At 34.2% G+C, this 23,839-nt stretch overlaps 1 protein-coding gene and 1 non-coding gene across 2 annotated transcripts in view; one reads left to right on the top strand and one right to left on the bottom strand.

Moving 5' to 3' along the window:
• The window catches only part of IQCM (IQ motif containing M), a 490,160-nt gene that overhangs the window by 386,185 nt on the left and 80,136 nt on the right, over window positions 1-23,839 (top strand). The window lies entirely within an intron of this gene.
• Window positions 21,451-21,557, bottom strand: LOC119472217. Its single transcript, XR_005201336.1, has one exon. It is a non-coding gene; the product is annotated as a U6 spliceosomal RNA (small nuclear RNA).

Raw genomic sequence — 23,839 nt, 5'->3', positions numbered from 1 at the left:
CTCATTAGCATTTTGTCAAACCTTTTTTCAAAGTTCTTAGTTTCTTTACATTGGGTTAGAACATGTTCTTTTAGCTCACAGAAGTTTCTTATTATATCCTTTCTTCTGCTTGATCAATTTGACTGTTAAAACCTGTGCATACTTTGCGAAGTTCTTGTATTATATTCTTCAGTTCCATTAATTCACTTATTTTCATTTCTAAATTGTCTATTCTCATTAGTATTTTGTCAAACCTTTTTTCAGAATTCTTAGTTTCTTTACATTGGGTTAGAACATATTCTTTTAGCCCACAAAAGTTCCTTATTATCCACCTTCTGAAGCATAAATCTGTTAATGGAATGCACTCATTCTCCATTAGGCCTTGTTCCCTTGATCATGAGGAACTGTGATCCCCTGTAGGAGAGGCATTCTGATTCTGGGTATCTCAACCTTTTTATGCTGGTTTCTTTCCATCATTGTGAGTTTATTCAGCTGTTGTCTTTGTGATTGCCAGGTTTCAAATTAGGTCTCTGAGTGGACATCCAACTTGTTGATTCCCAGTGCCAAAATCTGAGCAACCCACTGCGCTGGCTAAAACAGTGGCATTAAGATTCATGGTGCTTTTCTGCTCGGGAATCTCCGGTCTGGCTTCCCTCTTGAATCCCTTTTTCAATCACATAAATGGGCGACTCTGCCTTCCTGGAGCTCCAAACGTCGATCAAAAGGGGACCCAGTCCTGTTTACTCTGCACTGAGAACTGCCATGCCAAAGTGCTGGCAAAACCACCACGCTGGCCACAAGAGTCATGCTGGCAACCCGTGGGGCTCCTCCTCTGGGAATCTCCTAGTCTGTGGGCAACAAAAATTCGTCTGAAAGTGTGGCATCCTCTCTTTCTGTGCGCTTTCTCTGGGAGCTACAATCCTGAGCTGCTAGTAATCGGCCATCTTGGATCTCTCTTCCCCAAAATTAAAAAAAAATCATAATCTGAAACATTTATAGTCCCAACCATTTTGGGTAAGAGCTGCCCAATCCATAGTCCAAGAAAAGAATGTCCCTATCTCTGAAGACACAGAGAACAACTTGAACAGGTTTTGCTAAGCTCCCCCAAGTTTATTACCATGAAATCATATCCTGTTTGTCTAATCATACTTTTACACAACTCTCCACTGTTCATTCACAGATTTTCCTATTTTTCTTGGGTCTTCATTTCTGAATACTCTCATATCATGTGAAACTTACATTAAGTAAATTTGTATGCTTTTCTCTTTTTAATATCTTTTGTTATAAGGATCTCAGCCATGAACCTAAGTGATGGTGAAAAAAGAAATATTTACTTCCTTAAAATTTTATTTTTATTTTTTAAGATACAAGGTCTCATTCTGTTACCCAGGTTGAAGTACAATGGTGTGATTATAGCTCACTGCTGCCTCCATTTTTTGGGCTCAAGCAATCCTCCTGCCTCAATCTCCCTAGTAGCTAGGACAACAAGTTCACACCATCACACCTGGCTAATTTTTAAAAATTGTTTTTGTAGAGACAGATGTCTCACTTGTGTTGTCCAGGGTTGTCTCAAACTCCTGGCCTCAAGTGATCCTCCCACTTCAGCTTCCCAAAGTATTAGGATTGACTTATTTTATTGTTGAAGGTGTGTTTTACATGTCTACAGCTGCTGACAAAATACCACTCCAGCAATAATTCATTCATTCATTGTATGTAGCGCATAGTAGGTACTCAGTTTGCACAACAAAAAGAATAGCACTCTGCTATGCACTGAGTGTCTGGGAGTTGCAAAAGGGACATAACTCTGTCTTTGTGGGGTTTAAAGTTTATTGAGGGAGGTGGTCATAAATACATGAATAGTCATATGTACTACCAAGGGGTGCTGGGAAGGACGTTCTCACAGGATATCAGGCAATGAAATGCTTATTGCAGAGTCTCAGTGCTGGATAGAAGTCAGGTTTCCCCTACAACATGCCTTTGGGATGATGTCGTTTTGAGTAAATCCTGCATTGGTTGAATGAGCTGCATCCCTAGCTCCTCTGAACCTGACTCATCTTACAGCCTCCCTCTTCCTTGGAAGACTGCATAAACTGCTAGTGCAGCAAACTCAACACAGCAGTCTCTCTTGAAAAGCTTACAACGAGGTTACATCTGATAAATCTATCATATACTGTTGGGATTTTTAGGATATAACCCCACCATAAGTTGAGAAGTGTACTAAATGTGTATCACTTTCACACCATCATTACATTGAAAAATTGTAAGATGAATCTTACGTTAAACCATCCTAAGTTGGGGATCATCTGTATTCCTGAATGATAGGGTATTCACAGAGTCATACAACCATCACCCTAACCTAATTTTAGAACATTTTCTTAATTGTAAAAATAAACCTTGTACCCATTAGCAGTCACTCCCCATCCCCCACTCTGCTACGATTTACCCCCATCCCTTAGTCTTAGGTAACCACTAATAAACTTTCTGCCTCTTGAGTTTGCGTATTTTGGAAGTTTCACATAAATGGAATCATACAATATGAGATCTTTCATAACTTCTTTGACTTAGCATAATGTTTTTGAAGTTTATTCATGTTGTAGCATGTATCAATACTTTACTCTTTTTTATTACCAAATAATATTCCAGGGTATGGATAAATAACATTTTTTAAAACTTTTTTTGGTGGCCTCTTCGATTTAGTTCATCACTCTTTTATTGTTTTCATTATAGAGATCTTTCACTTCTTTGGTTAATTCCTAGGTATTTAATTTTTTATGTGGCTATTGTAAATGGGATTGCTTTTTTTTTTTTTTTTGAGACAGAGTTTTGCTGTTGTTACCCAGACTGGAGTGCAATGGCACAATCTCGACTCACCACAACCTCTGCCTCCTGGGTTCAAGCAATTTCCCTGCCTCAGCCTCCCGAGCAGCTGGGACTACAGGTGCGCACCACCATGCCCAGCTAAGTTTTGTATTTTTAGTAGAGACAGGGTTTCACCTTGTTGACCAGGATGGTCTCAATCTCTTTACCTCATGATCCACCTGCCTCAGCCTCACAAAGTGCTGGGATTATAGGCGCGAGGGGATTGCTTTTTTGAAATTTCTTCTTCAGATTGTTCACTGTTGGTATATAGAAATGCTACTACTTTTTACACATTGGCTTTGTATCCTGCAACTTTATTGAATTTGTTTTTTCAGTTCTAATGGTTTTTGGTGGAATTTTTAGGCTTTTCCAAATATAAGATCATATCATCTACAAACAAAGATAATTTGACTTCTTCCTTTCCAATTTGGAAGTCCTTTATTTCTTCCTGTTGTCTGATTGCTCTAGCTAGGACTTCCAGTACTAAATTGAATAACAGTGGTGAAAGCAGACATCCTTACTGTGTTCCAGATTTTAGAGGAAACGGTTTCAGGTTTTCCCCATTCAGTATGATACTAGCTGTGGGTCTGTCATTTATGGCTTTTATTATGTTGAGGTATGTTCTTATTATACTCAATGTTTTGAGGGTTTTTATGAAGAGATGTTGAATTTTATTACATCCTTTTTTCAGCATTAAAATGATCTATGGTTTTTGTTCTTCATTCTGTTGATATGATGTATCACATTGATTTATTTGCATATATTGAACCATTCTTATATCCCAGAGATAAATCCCACTTGTTCATGGTGAAGGATTTTACAATGTACGGTTGAATTCCATTTGCTAATAATTTGATAAATATTTGTCAATATTTATCAGAGATATTGACCTTCAGTTTTCTTTTTTTGATGTGTCTTTGTCTGGTTTTGTTATTAGGGTAATACTGACTTCCTAGAATGAGTTAGGAAGTATTCCTTCCTTCTCTATTTTTTGGAAAAGTTTGAGTAGGATTGGTATTAGTTTGTCTTAAATGTTTGGTAGAAATCAGCAATGAAGCTATTATCTCCTGGGCCTTTTTTTTTTTTTTTAACTGCAAGATTTTTTTATTGTGACTTCAATATTTTCAGTTATCAGTGGTCTGTTCAGATTTTGGGTTTCTTCATGGCTCAATCTTAGTAGGTTGTATGTTTCTAGGAGTTTGTCCATTTCTAGATTTTCCAATGTTTTGGCTCATATTTACTCATAGTAGCCACTAATGATCCTTTGAATTTCTGCAATATCAGTTGTAATTCCTCCTTTTTCATCACTGATTTTATTTATTTGGATCTTCTCTCTTTTTGTCTTAGTTAGTCTAGCCTAAGATTTGTAAGTACTGTTTAACTTTTCAAAAAGAAACCCAACAACATTTGTTCTTTGATCTGTATTTTCTTCATTTCAGTTTCATTTATTTTGGCTCAAATATTTATTATTTATTTTCTTCTATTATTTTTGGATTATGTTTGCTTTTGGTTTTCTGGTGTTTGTTTGTTTGTTTGTTTTTGTTTTATTTTGTTTTTTGAGGCATAGTCTCATTCTGTTGCCCAGGCTGGTGTACAGTGGCATGGTCTGAGCTCACTGCAACCTCTGTTTCGCAGCTTCAAGCAATTCTCCTGCCTCAGCCTCCTGAGTAGCTGGGATTACAGATGTGCACCACCATGCCTGGCTAATTTATTTTTGTATTTTTAGTAGAGATGGGTTTTTGGCATGTTGGCCAGGATAGTCTCAATTTCTTGACTTTGTGATTCACCTGCTTTGGCCTCCTAAAGTCCTGGGATTACAGGCTTGATCTACTGCACTCAGCCCCTTTTATTTGTTTCTATTGGTGTGGAATATCTTTTTCCATTCCTTTATTTTTAGTATGTGTGTGTCTTCATAGGTGAGGTGTGTTTCTTATAGGCAACAGATCATTGGGTCTTATTTTTTAATCCATTCAGCCACTGTATGTTTTTTGATGGGAGAGTTTAGCTAAATTACGTTCAATGTTATTGTTGATAAATGAGGACTTATTCCTGACATTTTATTTCTTATTTGGTTGTTTTGTGTTCCTTCTTTCTTCCCCTATTGTATTCCTTTTAGTGAAGGTGATTTTCTGTGGTAACATGATATAATTTCTTGCTTTTTGTGTGTGTGTGTGTGTGTGTGTGTGTATTCATTGTATATTTTTTGGTTTGAGGTTGCCATGAAGCTTACAAATACCCTTAGAACTCATTATTTAAAGCTGATAGCAATTCAACACTTCTTGCATGAAAAAACAAAGAGAGAAAACTAGTAAGACTACATCTTAACTTTGTCCTTCTGCTGTTAAACTTTTTTCTTTCTGTTTATATCTTATTATACTGCCTATGTCTTGAAAAGTTGTAGTTTTTATTTTTAATTGGTTCATTGTTTAGTCTACTTAACAACAGTTAACACATTACAGTTATAAGATTCTATTATAATATTGTTTTTCTTTGTGCTTACTGTACTATTGAGTTTTGTATTTGTAGTTTATTTCTTATTACTCATTAATATCCTTTTCTTTTTGATTGAAGAACTCCCTTTAGTATTTCTTACAGAAAAGGTCTCCTGTTAATGAAATCTCTCAGCTTTTGTTTGTTTATGAAGCTCTTTATTTCTCCTTTCATTTTGAAGGACATTTCCCCAGATATACTCTTAGAGGTTAAAAGTTGTTTTTTTTTTTTTTTTTCCCTTCAGCACTTTAAGTGTGTTATGCCACTTTCTTGTGATCTATAAGGTTTCTACTGAAAAGTCTGGTGTGAGATGTATTGGAGCTCTGTTTTATGTTATTTGTTTCTTTTCTCTTGCTGCCTTTAAGATCCTTTCTTTATCCTCATCCTCTGGGAGTTTGATTATTAAATGCCTAAAGGTGTTCTATAACCTTCTTGTACTTCAACGTTGGTATCTTTCTTAGGTTTGGGAAGTTCTCTGTTATGCTGTTTAATAAACTTTTTAACCCTATCTCTTTCTCTACTTCTACTTAAAGGGGTTTAAGGCCAATAAAGGTTTTTCTTTTTGAGGTTATTTTCTATTAATAGGTTCTATAGGCATGCATTATTGTTTTTATTTTTTTCTTATTTTTATTTTTTTTATTATACTTTAAGTTTTGGGGTACATGTGCAGAAAGTGCAGGTTTGTTACATAGGTATACATGTGCCTTGGTGGTATGCTAGCTTTTGCATTTGTTTGATCTTCCTCCTCTAGTTCTTTTAATTGTGACACTAGGGTGTTGATTTTAAATATTTTCCACCTTCTCATGTGGGCATTTAGCACTATAAATTTCCCTCTAGACACTGCTTTAAATTTGTCCCAGAGATTTTGGTATGTTGTGTCTTTGTTCTCACTGGTTTCAAAGAACATCTTTATTTCTGCCTTCATTTCATTGTTTATCCAGTAGTCATTCAGAAGCAGTTTCTTCAGTTTCCATGTAGTTGTGCAGTTCTGAGTGAGTTTCTTAATCCTGAGTTCTAATTTGATTGCACTGTGGTCTGAGAGAGTTTGTTATGATTTCCATTCTTTTGCATTTGCTGTGGAGTGATTTACTTCCAATTCTGTGGTCAATTTTAGAGTAAGGGTGATGTGATGCTGAGAAGAATATATATTCTGTGGATTTGGGGTGGAGAGTTCTGTAGATGTCTATGTAGTCTGCTTGGTCCAGATATGAGTTCAAGTCCTGGATATCCTTGGTAATTTTCTCTCTTGTTGATATGCCTATTATTGACAGCGGAGTATTAAAGACTCCCACTATTATTGTCTGGGAGTCTGTGTCTTTTTGAAGGTATTAAGAACTTGCCTTTTGTATCTGGGTGCTCCTGTATTGGGTGCATATATATTTAGGATAGTTAGCTCTTCTTGTTGCATTGATCCCTTTACCATTATGTAATGCCCTTTTTTGTCTCTTTTGATTTTTGTTGGTTTAATGTCTGTTTTATCAGTGACTAGAATTGCAACTCCTGCTTTTTTTTTTTCTCTCTGTTTGCTTGATGAATCTTCCTCCATCCCTTTATTTTGAGCCTATGTGTGTCTTTACATGTGAGATGGGTCTCCTGAATACAGCACACCGATGAGTCTTGACTCTTTATCCAATTTGCCAGTCTGTGTCTTTTAATTGGGGCATTTAGCCCATTTACATTTAAGGTTAATGTTGTTATGTGTAAAATTTATCCTGCCATTTTGATGCCAGCTGGTTGTTTCACTCATTAGTTGATGCAGTTATTCATTGTGTTGATGATCTTTACAATTTGGTGTGTTTTTGCAGTGGCTGGTACTGATTGTTCCTTTCCATGTTTAGTACTTCCTTCAGAAGCTTTTGTAAGGCAAGTCCTGGTGGTGATGAAATCTCTCAGCAGTTGCTTGTCTGTAAAGGATTTTATTTCTCCTTCAATTATGAAGCTTAGTTTGGCTGGCTATAAAATTCTGGGTTGAAAATTCTTTTTTTAAAGGATGTTGAATATTGTCCCACACTTTCTTCTGGCTTGTTGTTGGGCTTCCCTTTGTGGGTAACCCAACCTTTCTCTCTGGCTGCCCTCAGCATTTTTTCCTTCATTTCAACCCTGGTGAATCTGAAGATTATGTGTCTTGGGGTAGCTGTGCTCGAGGAATGTCTTTGTGATATTCACTACATTTCCTGAATTTGAATGTTGGCCTGCTTTGCTAGATTGGGGAAGTTCTCCTGGATAATATCCTGAAGAATAGTTTCCAGCTTGGATTCATTCTCTTTGTCACATTCAGGTACACCTGTCAAACATAGATTAGGTCTTTTCACATCATCCCATATATTTGGAGGCTTTTTTCTTTTCTTTTCACTCTTTTTCTCTAACCTTGCCTTCTCACTTTATTTCATTGTGTTGATCTTCAATCTCTGATATCCTTTCTTCTACTTGATTGATTCAGCTATTGAAACTTGTGTATGCTTCACGAAGTTCTTGTGCTGTGTTTTTCAGCTCCATCAATTCATTTATGTTCTTCTCTTAGCTGGTTATTCTAGTTAGCATTTCATCTAATCTTTTTTTTCAAGATTCTTAATTTCCTTGCATTGGGTTACAACATGCTTCTCTAGCTGGGGGGAGTGTGTTATTATCCACTTTCTGAAGCCTACTTTTTTCTTTTGTCTCCTCTGTGTATTTTCAAATAGCCTGCCTTCAAGCTCACTAATTCTTTCTTCTGCTTGATATATTCTGCTATTAAATGTCTCTGATGCATCCTTCAGCATGCGAATTGCAATTTTCAGCTGAAGAATTTCTGCTTGATTTTTAAAAATTATTTTAATCTCTTTGTTAAACTTATCTCATAGAATTCTGAATTCCTTCCCTGTGTTATCTTGAATTTCTTTGGGTTTCCTCAGCACAGCTATTTTAAATTGTCTACCTGAGAGCTCATACTCAAACTACAAGATGCAGTCCTTCCCATTCTTCTCTCCCCTTCCCAAAGGCAGAGGAGCCTCACCCTATGACCACCACCACTACAGGCCTACAGGAAGTATTGACAGACTACAATCAATTTTTGTTTAAGGCCTAAAATCTCTTCAGTCAGCTTGTGGTGAATGTTGTCTGGCTTGGGACTTACCCTTCAGGGGAGTGGACTCCCCTCAGGCCCACTACAGGTCAAGAGCTGTCCAAGAGCCAGGACCTGGAATTGGGGACCCCAAGAGCACACTTGTTGTTATATCACCCTGGGGTCAAGCTGGTTGGTACCTAAGGTGGAAAATAATATCTCCTTTGTATTTCCCTCTGCTCTTCTCACTCTGTAGTCACCACAGATGTGAATATGCTGAGTCTCACCTGAAGCCAGCAAGTCTCAGAGTCTCACTCAAGGTCCTCAGTGTAATAACTGCGTATCACTGCTGGTTACTCAGCCCAAGGGCTTTTTAGTTAGCAAGTGATGAATCCTGCTCAGAGTGTGTCTAGAAATGTTGCCTGGGAGCTAGGGCCTGGAAAGTGGGCCTCGTGAGTCTGACAGGTACCCTATTCTGCTGTGGCTGAGCTGGTATCCAAGAAGCAAGGCAATGTCCTCCCCAATCTTTCCTCTCCTCTCCTCAAGGAGTGGAAGGGGGTCTCTTTGGAGCCATGAGCTGTGCAGTCTGGGGTTCAGAGAGGGCTGATGTCAGCACTACCTTTACCTACCCTGGCTGGTATCTCAGTAGGTCCCATTCCCCTTCAATTCACTGTCTCTGGGTCCAATACAGCACTAGGACTTGCCTAAAAGTTTTAGTCCTCATGGCCTAGACTTTTTTAAAGGTATATTTGGGGTCCAAGAGCACTGTAATCCATGATGGCGAGGCTAGTAAGAATTCAGATTCAGACTGCTTGGATCTGCCATTCCCCTCTGGTTAGGGGTAGTTTAAGTGGTCCCTCTGTGGACAGGCATCAGCTGAGTTTTATATGGTTTTATTTACTTTTATAATAAGGCAGCACTGAGTTCAGTGCCTCCCTTCAACACACAGAAAACATTCTCCTCTCCCCAGGGCACAGAAATGCTCTCCACGCCATGGTGATGCTTCCAGGAAATGGGGAGGGGTGGCACTGGCAGTTCAAGGCTGTCCTTCTTACCTATTCTTTGCCTCTTTTAGCAACATGAAGTTAAAACCAGGTACTGTGAATGCTCACCTGATTTTTGCTTCTTGTGTATGTTTTTTATTTTTTGGATATATAATTGTTAAATTGGTGTCCTTGTGGGGAAGTGGGGGAAGACAATTGGTGGAGCCTGCAACTCTACCATCTTGCTCTACCTGAAGTCCATGATGTATTTTATTTTGTATACTGCTAAATTTAGTTTGCTAAATTTTTAAGAATTTTAACATCTATGTTCTTGAGGGATAATTTTCTGTAATTCTCTTGTAATATATTTGCCTTGTTTTTATATTGGAAATATTCTGATTCATATAATGAATTGGGAAGCATTCCTTCTTATTCAGATATCTTTGAAGTATTGCAAAGAATTGCTGTCATTCCTCCCTTAAGTATTAGGTGAAATTTATCACTAAAGCCATCTGGGCCTGTAGGTTTCCTTTGTGGGATGCTGTTTAGCCACAAATTCAATTGCTTTCATATATTCAGCTTTTCTATTTCTTCTAGAGTGAACTTTATTAATTGGTGTCTTTCAAAGAATTTGTCAATTTTATCAAAGTTGTTGAATTTATTGGCATAAAGTTGTTTATAATATTTCCCTGACATCATTTTAATTATCTGCAGATGCCATAGTGATAACATTGTTCTCGTTCCTGACACTGAAAAATTTTTTCTCTCTTTTTTTTTGGCTAAAACTTAATCAATTCTATTAATCTTAAATCATCATTTTTTGTTTCATTGATTTTTCTGTATTGTTTTTCTGTTTTATATTTCACCTTTTTCTGGCCTGGTCTATATTTTTTGCTTTCTTTTATATTTTATGGATTTCATTTACTCTTCCTTTTCAAGAGTCTTATGATAAAAGCTTGGCTGTTTGATTTTAGAAGTTATTTCTTTTCTGGTATAGGCATTGGTACTTTAAGTTTCAAAGTACCATTTTAGTGACAGCCCAGAGATATGAATATTTTATTTTTTCATTACCATTTAGTTCAGAATATTTTCTGATTTCCCTTTGAGCCAGGAGTTATTTAGAAATGTTATATAGTTTCTAAAGTTTTCAAAATTTTTCAGGTATATAATATAAATATATATATATATATATATATATATATTTAATATATATATATATATATATAAAAATATATATATAATTTTTTTTCACTTAATTCCATTTTAGTCCTGGGGCATATTGAATAGAACTTGAATCTTTTGAAATTTATCGAGACTTTTTAATGCAAAATTTAATCAGTCATGAAACATATTCTGTGTACATTTTAGGAGAATGTGTATTATGTTGTTGTTTGTTGAAATGTTTTGTCAATGTCCATTTAGTTAAGTTATTGGTAGTATTATTCAATTCTATGTCCTTGTTGGTTTTCAATGTACTTGTTCTCTCAATTATTTTAAAGGAAATATTGAAATATCATTGTTTCTAATTCCTATCTTTGTTCCTCTGTATGTAATGTCTTTTTTGTCTGGATTTATTAAAGATTATTTCTTTATCACCAGTTTTATACAGTTTGATTATGATTTATCTGTAGTTTCACTCATGTTTCTTATGCTAGGAGTTTGCTGAGCTTCTTGGACTTGTGAACTCTTAATTTTTATTTAATATGGAAAATTGGTCATTATTTCTTCAAATATTCTATTCTGTCTCTATTCTACTTCTTTAGGAAACTTGAGTTACACATATATTAGGCTATTTAATGTTGGTTCCACAGTTCACTGATACTCTGTTTATTTTTTTAGTTTTTTTCCCTGTTTCATTTGCAGAGATTTCATTGCTATATTTTCAATTTCACTTCTCTTTCTTATGCAATGTAGAATCTGCCATTAATCCCATCAAGTGTGTTTTTCATCTCGGATTTATATATTTCATTTTTAGATGTTTGATTTTAGTCATTATTGCACTCATGTTTCTACTTCACATGTTTAACCTTTAACTTCTTGAACATATGGAATATGGTTATAATAACTGGTTTAATATCATTGTCTATTACATCTATCATCTGTGTCATTTGAAGATCTGGTTAGATTGATTTTTCTTCTCAGTATGAGTTATATTTTCCTACCTCTTTGCATGCCTGATAATTTTTATTGATGCCAGATGTTGTGAATTTGACCTTACCAGTATTTGGTATTTGTGTCCCTAAAAATATGCTTGTGCTTTCAATTTCTATGAAAGAAATTTCTTATAATCCTGTCTTAAGTAGTTGATTCTTCTTCCATTGACTATATTACTTTCTCTCATATCACTGTGTCCTTTACCTGTGTTACATGAGTAATAATTATTTTGTTTTTGTTCATTTTATTCTTTATTATCTCTTTGTCTCATATTTCAATAGGCCATCATCTTTATGAAAGGAAGGCCCACTTTGCTATCTTTTTATCCCTATTATCAAACACAAACCCACTGTCTATCACATGATTGCTCAATCAGTAAATGAATTATTTTAGGGTTTTGCTATCATGAGTTGGCATTTTGTTTTGTTGATAACATTCTTGACAACATTTAAATTTTACTCTAATAAATGTAAACTGTAAGCCATCTTTGGGTTTCAAAATTTTGATTCTAAATATCTTGACTTTATTTTGAAGGAATTTAAAACGGCATATTTTGCCCTGAATTTTTAAATGAAATGTTCTAATAAAGGAATATTTCATGGAAATACACATATCTGTATAATTTATAAGAATGTATAATGTCTTTAATTTGAATTTTTAACCTGAAATAATTATCTAAGGCTACAGTTAATAAATGAGTAAATATAATTTCCATCAACTGCTTCCAAATGTAATTAATATTAAGATCTTGGTGCTGTGTAAAAAATTCTATATTTTAGTTTGCTTTAATAATTTCTCAAGTTTCCCCACATGCCTGTGCCTCTCTAGAAAAAGGACAATTTGCATCTTAAAAATATTAATAAAATAAAAGTATCATTCACATTAATTTCTATTATTAAAAAATTTAAGTATTATTCATATTTAGCCAGTAAGCTCTTTTGAATGGGGCATTTTAAAGAAAAGTAACATCATGGATTCAATTATTTCATAGACCAGTTAGCTTACCACAAAAAATCCATTCTGTTTCATTGCTCAAGAATAAATTCCTTTTTAAAGACAGCTTTCTTATAAATATATCTCAGAGTTCATAAGAGTCACCAAATGAGATACTATGAACAGCTTATTCCAGATTTCTCAGGATGACTAATAAAAGAAAAAAAAATTTGAACTATATTTTTATTATTTTAAATCAGTAACATGACAATTTTGTTCAAAACATTACATGTATAAATACAATAATTCTCACATATTAGTTCTTAGTCCTTAGTGATTTATCTGAAAGTTAGATAAAATAATGTCAAGATTTTTGAGGGAAAATGCTACACAATTGAGAAGTAGATGTTATTTTTTAGTTTGTAATACTGATCTAAACCTCATGGGAGTAAATATAGGGAAAAACGTTTTGTTTTGTTTTTTTATACCAGATCAGTAGCAGATCATATGACAAAATAAATGAATGGGCAGCTGCATTTCTCAGAGAAAAAATGATATCCCTTTTTTATTTTCAACTGTAATCTTACATAAAACATGTTGATGCTGCTTGAAACATAAAATTCCCTTTAAAAATCAGAATCAACATACTAGATTTCAGGGTAAATCATCAGAGAGACAGCTGTTAGCCTGTCATGAAAGGGATGCATGGAGTAACAATACAGATAAAAATGCTGAACTCATGAAACCTTTTGTGTTACTGCCCAATGATGATAACAATTACCCTAAGTGCAGGCAACATTTAGCAGAACGATTAAATCGGATCTCTGTAAGTTATCATTTTGACCAGAAAGTGAGGCTGTATATTTGATCTTATCATGTTCTTTTTATTAGGATCATATTTTTAACTACCAGGTGGCTGGTTTATTATATGGGTTTTAATCTTAATTTTTAAATTATATACCAGGAGTATCAAGTGTGTACAAACTCAAAAGCATGATAACTTTTATGAGAAATAACTGTGTACATGTTTTATAGCTAAAACTGAGAGACACACATAAATATTTATATCTAAATATGGTTACAACTAACTTACATGAGTCTGTTCAGGAATCCAGATTTACCTTACCTTGAAAGCCCTGTTGCCCATTTGGTCACAACTTTTTTGAGCCACTTATGTTTGATTAATTCTAGTCTTTGAACCAGGAAGACAACACTAATATTCAAAAAAGAAGTGCTCCTGAAGGCCTCTCCACAGCTTATATTGTTCACAAAGAAGAGCTGATTGTTAACAAAATGTTTGTTGATCATGCTTCGGGTTAAAGGAAAAGAATGAACATTGCAACTATGATCCAATCACAGTGTATTATATATTTTTTAGACATGATGCTTATAAAGGATATTTCCAACCCAAAAGGTAATGGACATTGACAGAAAGGGGATCATTTAATGAACAGTGGTTTTTATTTTAATGTAGTCAAATTCATCTATCTTCTTTCTTCTATTTCTGAAGACTATTTCAATGCATTATCTGAACTATATTATATGAACTTTTCCCCTATTTCTTCAAGACAATAAAATATGTCAGGCTCATGTTATCAATTTAACTAATATCTTCTGTCAATTTGCCATGTACCACTAAAAGCAACCTGCTCATTATTTCCTTCAATTCATTTTATCTTATTGCCTGCTAATCTGTTTTTTTTTTCATTTCCATATAATTTTTTAATGAAATCTTCTTTAAATCCCCATTAATATAGTGATAGCTGTTCTCTAATTTTCTTTATCCTTTAAGCTTGTTATCCTATGAAAGAAATTAAATACAGCATAGTGGACTGCATACACATTTCTAAATTATGTGAGCCTATCTTTATTCAAGCAATTAATCTTGCCCTTTTAGAAGAGACCCAAAGGGAAATAACCCAAGTTGTCTTATATTTCCAGGAAACATCATGCACAAAACACAGGAATTTGCCATTTACCATATCTCAAACATTAGAAATATATCACCTAAATAGCACTTTTCTCCCGAATGCAAATTATTAGATAACCTGATTCATAAATGTTTACTTTGATCTAGAAATCAGCTTGAACTGACAAATTTATATATTATAGAAAAAGTGTGTTATTTACACATTCATTTTTAAAAGTGTGCCATCAGAATTTAAAAAAATGTCTTTCCAAATGTCTTTAATTCATCTGGATAATAGAGAAAGATAATATAAATATATGTAGCCTTTCTCCTTTAAATTGTTAGCCAAACGCTAAATTGTCGAAGGTAGCAATATGTCTGGCTAAAATACTATGTAATGAATTGGGAGTTTAGCTTTATCAGGAATTATCATGTATTATTTTTGGTTCTTTAAACAACTACTTTTACAAATTAGAAACTTAAAGTATTTCCTAAATTATCAATATCCTCTACTGACATCCTACTAACAAAATAAGAAAATTATCACAGTCAAACTTTATTTTACCTCTCCTTCCAAACATCTCCCTATTTAAAAAATCTTATAGCTAAAAAATATTTTTAAGGATTCTAACATTTATACTTTTCCTACAAGTCTTACAGTTGTTTGACCTTATAGACTGATATATTTAAATGGGTTGAGTGCTTGCCAGTTTCCTTCCTTCCTTCCTTCCTTCCTTCCTTCCTTCCTTCCTTCCTTCCTTCCTTCCTCCGTTTCCTCCCTCTCTCCCTCCCTCCTCTGTCTCTCCCATTTTACCATTGGCTTCTTGATTCTTTAGTTATTTTAATTCAATTTTATTGGCTCTATTTTAACAAAATGTAGTATTTCATTTGTTGTATTGCAAGAAGAGGTTGTAGGTGCTATATTTTCTGAGAATGTTTTTTGGTGTTTTTATATTTGGCTTCATATAAAACTTTTAATTACACAATTTTCTCAGAAGTTTATAGGTATTTTTCTTCTTATGTTGAATGTTGTTTTGGAACATCTAAAGCCAGCTGTTATTACCTGTTGGTAGTGATTTGGATTCCCAAAGGACATGTTTTATAACTTTAAGTTTATTAAGCTTGTCATGATCTTTATAATGTACAAACGTGACTAGTCGTTAATCAATCAAACACTAACCTAGATGTTGCTGCAAAAGGTATTTTGTAGATTTGATTGAAGTTCATGATCAATTGACTTTAAGTAAGGGAGATTATCCGAGATAATATGGGCAGACCTGAAACAATCAGTTGAAAGCACTTTAAAACAGAGCTGAGGCTTCCCTGAAGAAATTCTGCCTTTGAATAGTAACTTCAGCCATGCAAAAGAATTTCAACTTGCTTTTTCTGGTGGCCTGTTTCTCTCTCTCTCTCTCTCTCTCTCTCTCTCTCTCTCTCTCTGTGTGTGTGTGTGTGTGTTGATATATAGTCTAATAATCTTCCTCTATATCAATTAAACACTGACCGATACAGATTATTTTAAAATGTAAAATTGAGCAGTTTGTGGAGGTTAGAATATTAAGGAGCCTTACAGAAAAAGTCTGTATTTCCATGAACAGACCATTAGTAGAACTATGGATGTCAAAGACTCTGCTCATAAGGACTCAGAAAGAAGTCCGGAGCATCGTAGGGAAACTTAAATTACCTTAGAGAATATCTAATTATAAACAGACTGTTAGTAGAAATATGGATATTAAAGCTGCTACAATGAGAACCCAGGAGGAAATGAGAAGCATGCCGTTGGTTACTGGAAGAGAAGAGATTCTTATTATACAGTGTCAGAAAGCTTAAATTAGTAGAATAATATCCTACAGTTACATAGGAAGAGAATTTTCAAGGTTTGACCTTGGACATTCAGTTGAGAAAATTTTTAAGCAGAATTGACTGTGCAGCCTGGTTTCTTTTTGTTGCTTATAGTAAAATGCCAGGGAAAATTGCATTTGAAAAAAGTACTATTGCACAACAAAGAACCAGGGCTAGATGATCTGGGAAATTTTCGACCCACCCAGATTGTGAAAAACGCTAAAATGGAGATTCACTGTCAAGAAAGCATACTCTAGAGGGACAGCTGAGATTATAGCTGGACAAACTTTAGCTGATAGCTCAGAAAGATCAAAAAGATAATTTAATCACACAAAGGCTCTTTGAAAAGAAGAAATGTGTGACTCACAGGTCTCATTAGTTATCTAAGCAGAAGCTTGAAATGAGGATAGTTTTCTTAGTTTGTTTTGTGCTGCTATAACAGAATACCTGAGACTGAGTAATTTATAATGAACAGAAATGTATTTTCTCGCAATTATGGAGGCTAGAAAGTCCAAGATCAAGGTGCTAGCAACTGGTGATGACCTTCTCACTGTATCATTACATGGTGGAAAGCAGAAGTGCAAAGGGACAAAAAGGGGGCTGAACTTAGGGCATTAATCACTTCCCAAAATGTGTCAACACTGCCACAATGGCAACTAAATTTCAAGCTGAATTTTGGAGAAAGCAATGGGATTATACAGGAAAGATTTGTGGGCAAGTCTCCTGTCTAATGAGGTGAATTCCCATGATACACATGAGATCTCAGAATTTCTGAGAATTTTAAATCAGTAGAACACTGCCAGCTTGGACCAAAAGGGACAGAAACAGAATTAAGTAGAAGTCTACTGGACTCCCAAAAGTGCACAGGCAGGAAATAGACTGTTAAAATGACTCAGCTGCTAACCCATGCCACTTTTCATTAAAAAAAAAAAAAAGAAGGATGACTTAGAGGGCAGAGCTGAAAACCATAGAGGATTATTCTTACCTTATAAATGTTCTTAAGTTTGCCCAGCTGAGTTTTGAAACGGCTTGGGATCAGAGACCCTTTTTCTTTTTCTTTTATCCCATTTTGAATGAGAATTGCTTATTCCTGTCTCATCAAGGTATTTTGTGAGCAGATAACTTATTCTTGAGTTTCACAGGTCCATAAATGGAGGGGAATTATGTACCCAGGGCTTCACCCATACCAAATTTAGATGTGTCCACTCTAGACAGTCTCTCTTATTTAGGTGTTATTTTTATTGTTTCTGTTATATATTATTTAAAGTTATTGGAAGTTGTAGGAATTTTCATGTTTCAGTAAAGATGCAGTTCTATTTATATTTTTGGTTGATTAAAACATACTTTTTCTTGGTATGGGAGAGGAAAAGAGAAAAACTTTGACATTATTGTGTCTTTTTTAACTAGGAAAATAATTACCTATTAATGCATATAAATAAATTGGGGCCAGAAAATTGTACGTTTGTTAAGTAAGTAAATTCTTCCATTTATAAATTGGTTTGTGTCTAATCATGTTTCAGAAAAAAATTTAAAGTAACCTTAACATTAGTGTAATCAATAAACAAGCCTCAAATTATAGGCATCTTTAACATTATTAAGAAATATAGATAAGTCTGGATAGTGAAGTCTAAAAAGTTAAAGAGTGGCTCAATTCTGAAAGACAGCACTTATTTTTAAAAATTAATACACAAATTTTAAATAACCATTTATTTGAATTCAGTTCGAATAATCCATCAGGAAAAATTCTCATTTGTTTGGAATTCAATTTTACTGAAATAACATGGTGCTACTTTTGCATCTTGAATATAGAAAGAGACCTAAGCACAAGAAAAGGGTAATATATATATATATATATATATATATATTTTTTTTTTTCATGCCAGGGCTAATGTAATTGTTGAGCAAAGGCATAAAGCTAAGCTCGTTATAGTCAACTGCCAATTATTGCAATTTTTGTTAGGGATTTAAATAGTATGGGAAAATAGTACTTAAAATATTTAACTGTGTAATTAACTGCAATGTTTAGCTCAAAATACATTTAAAATTGATATTAGTAACGAATAGCTTAAAAATTCATTGGATTGCCCTCTGCCCCTTAAGGATGTAGAAAAATGACCAAAACGATGTGATTTGTCTCAAGAAAAATAAAAGGACTAGGTAATTCAAATCTAATTTATCAATTAAGAATAGCTACACTTGCTGAGTGCCAATGGCTCACGCCTGTAATCCCAGCACTTTGGGAGTGTGAGGCAGGTGGATCACCTGAGGTCAGGAGTTCCAGGCCAGCCTGACCAACATGGAGAAATCCTGTCTCTTCTAAAACCAAAAAGAAGAAATACAAAAAAAGTTAGCCTGGCATGTTGCCTTATGCCTGTAATCCCAGCTACTTTGGAGACCAAGACAGGAGAATTGCTTGAACACGAGAGAAGGGGTTTCAGTGAGCAGAGATTGCGCCACTGCACTCTAACCTGGGCAACAAGAGTGAAACTCTATCTCAGAAAAAAGAAAAAAAAAAATAGTGACACTTAATTGGAAACTCATACATCTGACCTTATAATAAAATTTCTTTATTAAAAGAATCTTACCAACACAGTGAGAAGAAATATCTTGTGGATTGTGTATGCTGAGCCCAATAAAAGCTGCCACTATGCTCTTACATTTTAAGATTTTTTTTGTGTTATTATACTACTCTCACAAATGTAACTAAGGTGGGAGGAGCATTTATCTTTACTCCTCTGTCTTTAGTCAGAGCAAAGCCACATTAATAGATTTAACCTACCCATCTTGAGACTCAGAGATAAAAATATTTATTTTTTTTAAATAGAGTACTTAAAATTAATCACTTTAATCATTTTTGAGATAATGTATTACTTCCAGTACGCACTTATACACACATACACACTCACATACTTACACACACATGCTTTTAGAAGAAAGAAAATGACCTTCCTAAGAAATCCTTATAATACTATTGGAATTATTAACTACAAGTATTTTAGTGTTTTGGGCAGCTATATAATTTATTCTATGTAGTGATGTGATCTGTGTTACTGCCAAAAGCCCATAAAGACAGGAAAAGGAAAATATCTTTTAGCTTTCTATACTGAATACTTGAAAAGATATTTAATTTATTAGGCAAACAAGCAAAAACTAAATAAGTAAATACAGAATGAAAATAATGTTAAAATGTTAGCGTATTTCTTTATGAACTCTTTATTCCACTGAAGAAGTGAACCTTTTGAACTAGCTGTAGTTTTCTTTATTGAACAAATAGCTGTGATTTCCTAATTTTCTACTTTAATATTTTCATTGCATTTATAAATGTATGTATCAACAGCACAATTTTCAACATTTAACCTTTAAATATATAGTGAAGAATATTCTGGCAAAATTTATAATATGTGCCTGATTTCATGACCTGAAAGGGTTTAAAGGAAGTAATATTTGCTATAATTTAACATTTTAAAATAATTTATATCCTCATTTTATGTTATTATTTACTCTTAGTAAAGGGTTAAAGAACATTTTCATTCTTGTCTTAATTAACTGATGTTGGTATTTAATTGTAACATGAGATCCGTGGTCCTAGCATTTATTTTTACAGATAATATTATTAATTGGCATATAATTTAACTGCCTTCTTAGCTATTTTGCCCCTTGGTTTTGAAGGTTAATGTTTTCCTTTATCAGCGATCTTTAAGACCTTATATTTCAGCTTAAAAGAAACTAAATGGAAGAAAGTTTCATTAATTTAATAATGGGGCTGCTTTAGATTCACCTTTCCTCAAGAAGTACATAATTTTTTATATTGATAAATTGGTATCCTCCATTTTAAATATTACTAACAAACAGAAATAAGCTTAGATAAAAATGGCATGACAAAAAGTATGACATTCACTTATTTCAAATAAAAGAAAATGAATGCAACATAAAGTGCTTTGACTGAATGCTGACAAGGTATTAAAAGTATAGCATTTAGAAATTGGTTATTTACAGTGGGTTATGGGTTATTTGTCCCCCAGTTCAAACTCACGTATGAAAACTCCTCACTAAAACCTCACGGTATTGGCTAGTAGCCCATGAGGAATGCATTAGCAAGTTAATAAATAACATTCATTATTCATTAAATATTATTTGTTAAATTGCTAATTCATTGTGGATGCATAATATTCACAATGAAAGAAAACATCCACTACCTGCTGCCATTGTTTTTAGCCTGTGATCTTTATATTAATATGAAAACTATAAAATATGTTTTTTTTTTAAATCTTGCAGATAAATTTAATTACCTAATAGTACAAGTACAGGGTAAAGGTAAAGGATTTGGTTATTTCTATCTGTACTTATAAATGCTTTTTAAAAATTGACTTTGAGTAACTAGGCCTATCATTTTGGTTTAATAACTCAAGGTCACTAGTAAAGCTTTGTTAGCCACCCAAGCCTTCCTGGTATAAATTAGGACTGGTCCTGACCTTAATAGTTTATACATTTGCCCATTTTTAATGGCAATTAAAAATGTGTCTGTGCTGGCATTTGTGTGAAGGGGCAGGCACATTAGAAAGAACTTGAAACTTTAAAATATTCTAGAAATTTAATTTAATTCTCATGGTTCAATGTAAATTATTTTTCTGCCACCTGAGATGTTCTTGCCCATGCATTTTTAGTGTGAAAATATCCTTCAGTAATACATACAAAACGAGGAACAATTGTGACAATAGATGCTCTTTCTTATTAGGCTCACTTAGTAGCATGTAAAGCTGTCTGCCATCTTTATATCAATTTTCTAATATTTATTTATTTATTTTTAAAATCACTGTCATTCTTGAAGTAAACCTTGGAGTCACTGCCTTAAATACTCCTTTTCGGAATCTGCAGGAGGGAGGCAAGAAGCTCTCAGTAACACAGTACATTGTGTAGGAAAGGAAGGGAAGGGCAACTTTGAGCTCTCTGAAAACTCCTCATCCATCCTGTATATTAAGCATAATGAACCTCAGTTATCTGTGAGGCAAGGGAAAACTAGAGGCGGTGTAGGGTTCATACTCTGGGATTTTATATGAGCCATTATTCTTAGCAAACTGGGAGTGCCATCATTAGGGGTTTTGACCTGAGGGCTCTTCAATAGCTGCTACAAAATAATTTTTTTTCTTTCTTTGAGATGGAGTCTTGCTGTTGTTGCCCTGGCTGGAGTGCAGTGGTAGGATCTCGGCTCACTGCAACTTCCGCCTCCCAGGTTCCAGCAATTCTCCTGCCTCAGCCTCCTGAAAAATATGGAACTCTTCACAAATTTGCATGTCATCCTTGTGCAGGGACCATGCTAATCTTCTCTGTATCTTTCTAGTTTTAATACATGTGCTGCCGAAGCGAGCACTACAAACTAAATTTTTATGAGAAAGACCAACGTCAGTAAACTTCCAGGAAACTGTAAGCTGCTCTCAGAGGGCTAACCAGCAGGCTACACTTTACAGGGACAGCTGCAGAAGGATTTTAAGAGATTGGAAGGGCGATAGCAAAGGGCGAGACCACCAGTTTACTTGCAACCATTGAAGTGCTAACAGTATTCTGATACCAGGAACCACTTGTTAAAACACTATGGCATTTTGGTTTAAAAGACAGGCTTTGAAGCTAGACAGAATATGGAATAAATTCTGGTTTCACCACTTACCAACTGGGAGGCCATGAAAATGCCCTGGAACCTCCCTATGGTTAAGTATCTTGAGCTGTGATGTATGACAATATTGACCTCATAGGATTGTCATCAAATTAAATGTATTCTGATTTTAGAATTAATTTAGCAAATGTGTATAACCTACTTTGCACACCTGTTGTATACTAAGCTCTCAATAAATACTGACAACTATGTTTTATCCATTTGTTAATATTAAAAACTTCAGAATTTTGCATATGTGGCCTGGTGAAGTAGGGATAAAGAAGAACTCGTATTCTTTTGAGTTCCAAAAGTAGTGTATTGCTACATCTAAATCCCATATGGCAATATTGACTTAGTGTATCTAAAAAGAAGTAGTCCATAAACAGTAAAAATTATTAATATCAGAAACAAATTAAATTCCTGCTTTTAACTTGGGATGACGTGTAATTAAATATAAAGAAGAGAGTTTTACAGCTATATGCCTTTTAAAATAAAAAAAATGTTTATTTGTAGTTAACTTCGCAATTATGAAAGAAGGTACAATCATTTAAAAAAATCATGATGCCTTGTTTGTGTGAGTTCCAAGGCTCCATTGACACTACCAATTGAAAAATGGGGCATTAGCAAGACTCTGAGCTACAAATCTTCAATGCGCATCTAATGTTACATTTATCATTATGTTATCTTTGCAAATTCAATACTCCATTGACTTCATGCGTTTCTATTTGTCTTCAGTCAGGATAAGTTAGTGGGAGAAAGTGGCAGTTTTATATTCACCACTACTTACATTTTAGTGTAGGCATTTTATTCTACCAGAAATTGAAGCTTACAAAAAATAGAGATAGGAAATTGTAACACAGTGGTAAGGATTTGTGTATCTAAACATAGAAAAGGTACAGTAAAAATACAGTATCCAAAACAAAACATGATATACCTATATAGGGCACTTAACATGAATGGAGCTTGCAGGACTGAAATTTGCTTTGGATGAGTCAGTGAGTAAGGGGTGAATGACTGTGAAAGCCCAGGACATGACCGTCCACAACTGTAGACTTTATAAACACTGAACACTTAGGTGATACTAAATTTATAACAAAAATGTTTTCTTTCTTCAATAAAAAATTAACCTTAGCTTACTATATTTTACTTTATAAACTTTTAAATTTATTTGTAACCTTTTGACATTTTGTAGTAACACTTAGCTGAAAATACAAATACATTGTATAACTGTACAAAAATATCTCATATGTTTGCATCCTTATTCTGTAAGACTTTTCTATTTTAGAATTTGTTTATATTTTTTATTTTTTTAACTTTTTGTTAAAAATAAAGATACAAACACACACATTAGCCTTGACCTACACAGGATCGTCAATATCACTGTCTTCCTCCTCCACATCTTGTCCCACCGCAAAATCTTTAGGGCCAATAGCAGCATGAAGCCGCCATCTTCTATGATAACAATGCTTTCTTCTGGACTAGCTCCTCAAGGACATGACTGAGGCTGTTTTACAGTTGTTTTTTAATAAGCAGAAGAAGTACACTGTAACATAATGTTAAAAATTATAGTAAATACAGAAACCAGTAATAGCCATTTATTATTATGTATTATGTACTATAAATAGTTGCATGTTCTATACATTAACTGGCAGTAACATTGTTTACACCAGCATCATCATAAACACGTGAGTAATTCATTGTGCTACAATGCTACCACAGCCAGGATTTTGCTAGGCATTTTAGCTCCATTTTATATTTGGTCCATCATTGACTGAAATGTTGTTATACATCACATGACTGTATTTTTTTTTCTTATTCCCACACACCTTCTCCCAAATCCCTTCCATGTTTTTGCAGAGCCAGCTCTCTTTTTTTTTTTTTAAGAGAGAAAGAAAGAAAGAGAAAGGATAAAAAAAAGAAAAGAACAAGAAAAAAGAATGAAGGAGAGGAAGAAAGAGGAAGAGGAAGAGGGAGAGAGAACAGGGGTGTTGCTTTATTGCCCG

The sequence above is a fragment of the Cebus imitator genome, unplaced genomic scaffold, assembly GCF_001604975.1.
Source record: "Cebus imitator isolate Cc_AM_T3 unplaced genomic scaffold, Cebus_imitator-1.0 Scaffold4, whole genome shotgun sequence".
In the NCBI taxonomy this organism is placed as follows: domain Eukaryota; kingdom Metazoa; phylum Chordata; class Mammalia; order Primates; family Cebidae; genus Cebus; species Cebus imitator.
Note: the sequence above shows the minus strand (reverse complement) of the source record. Positions and strands in the feature narration are given on the sequence as shown.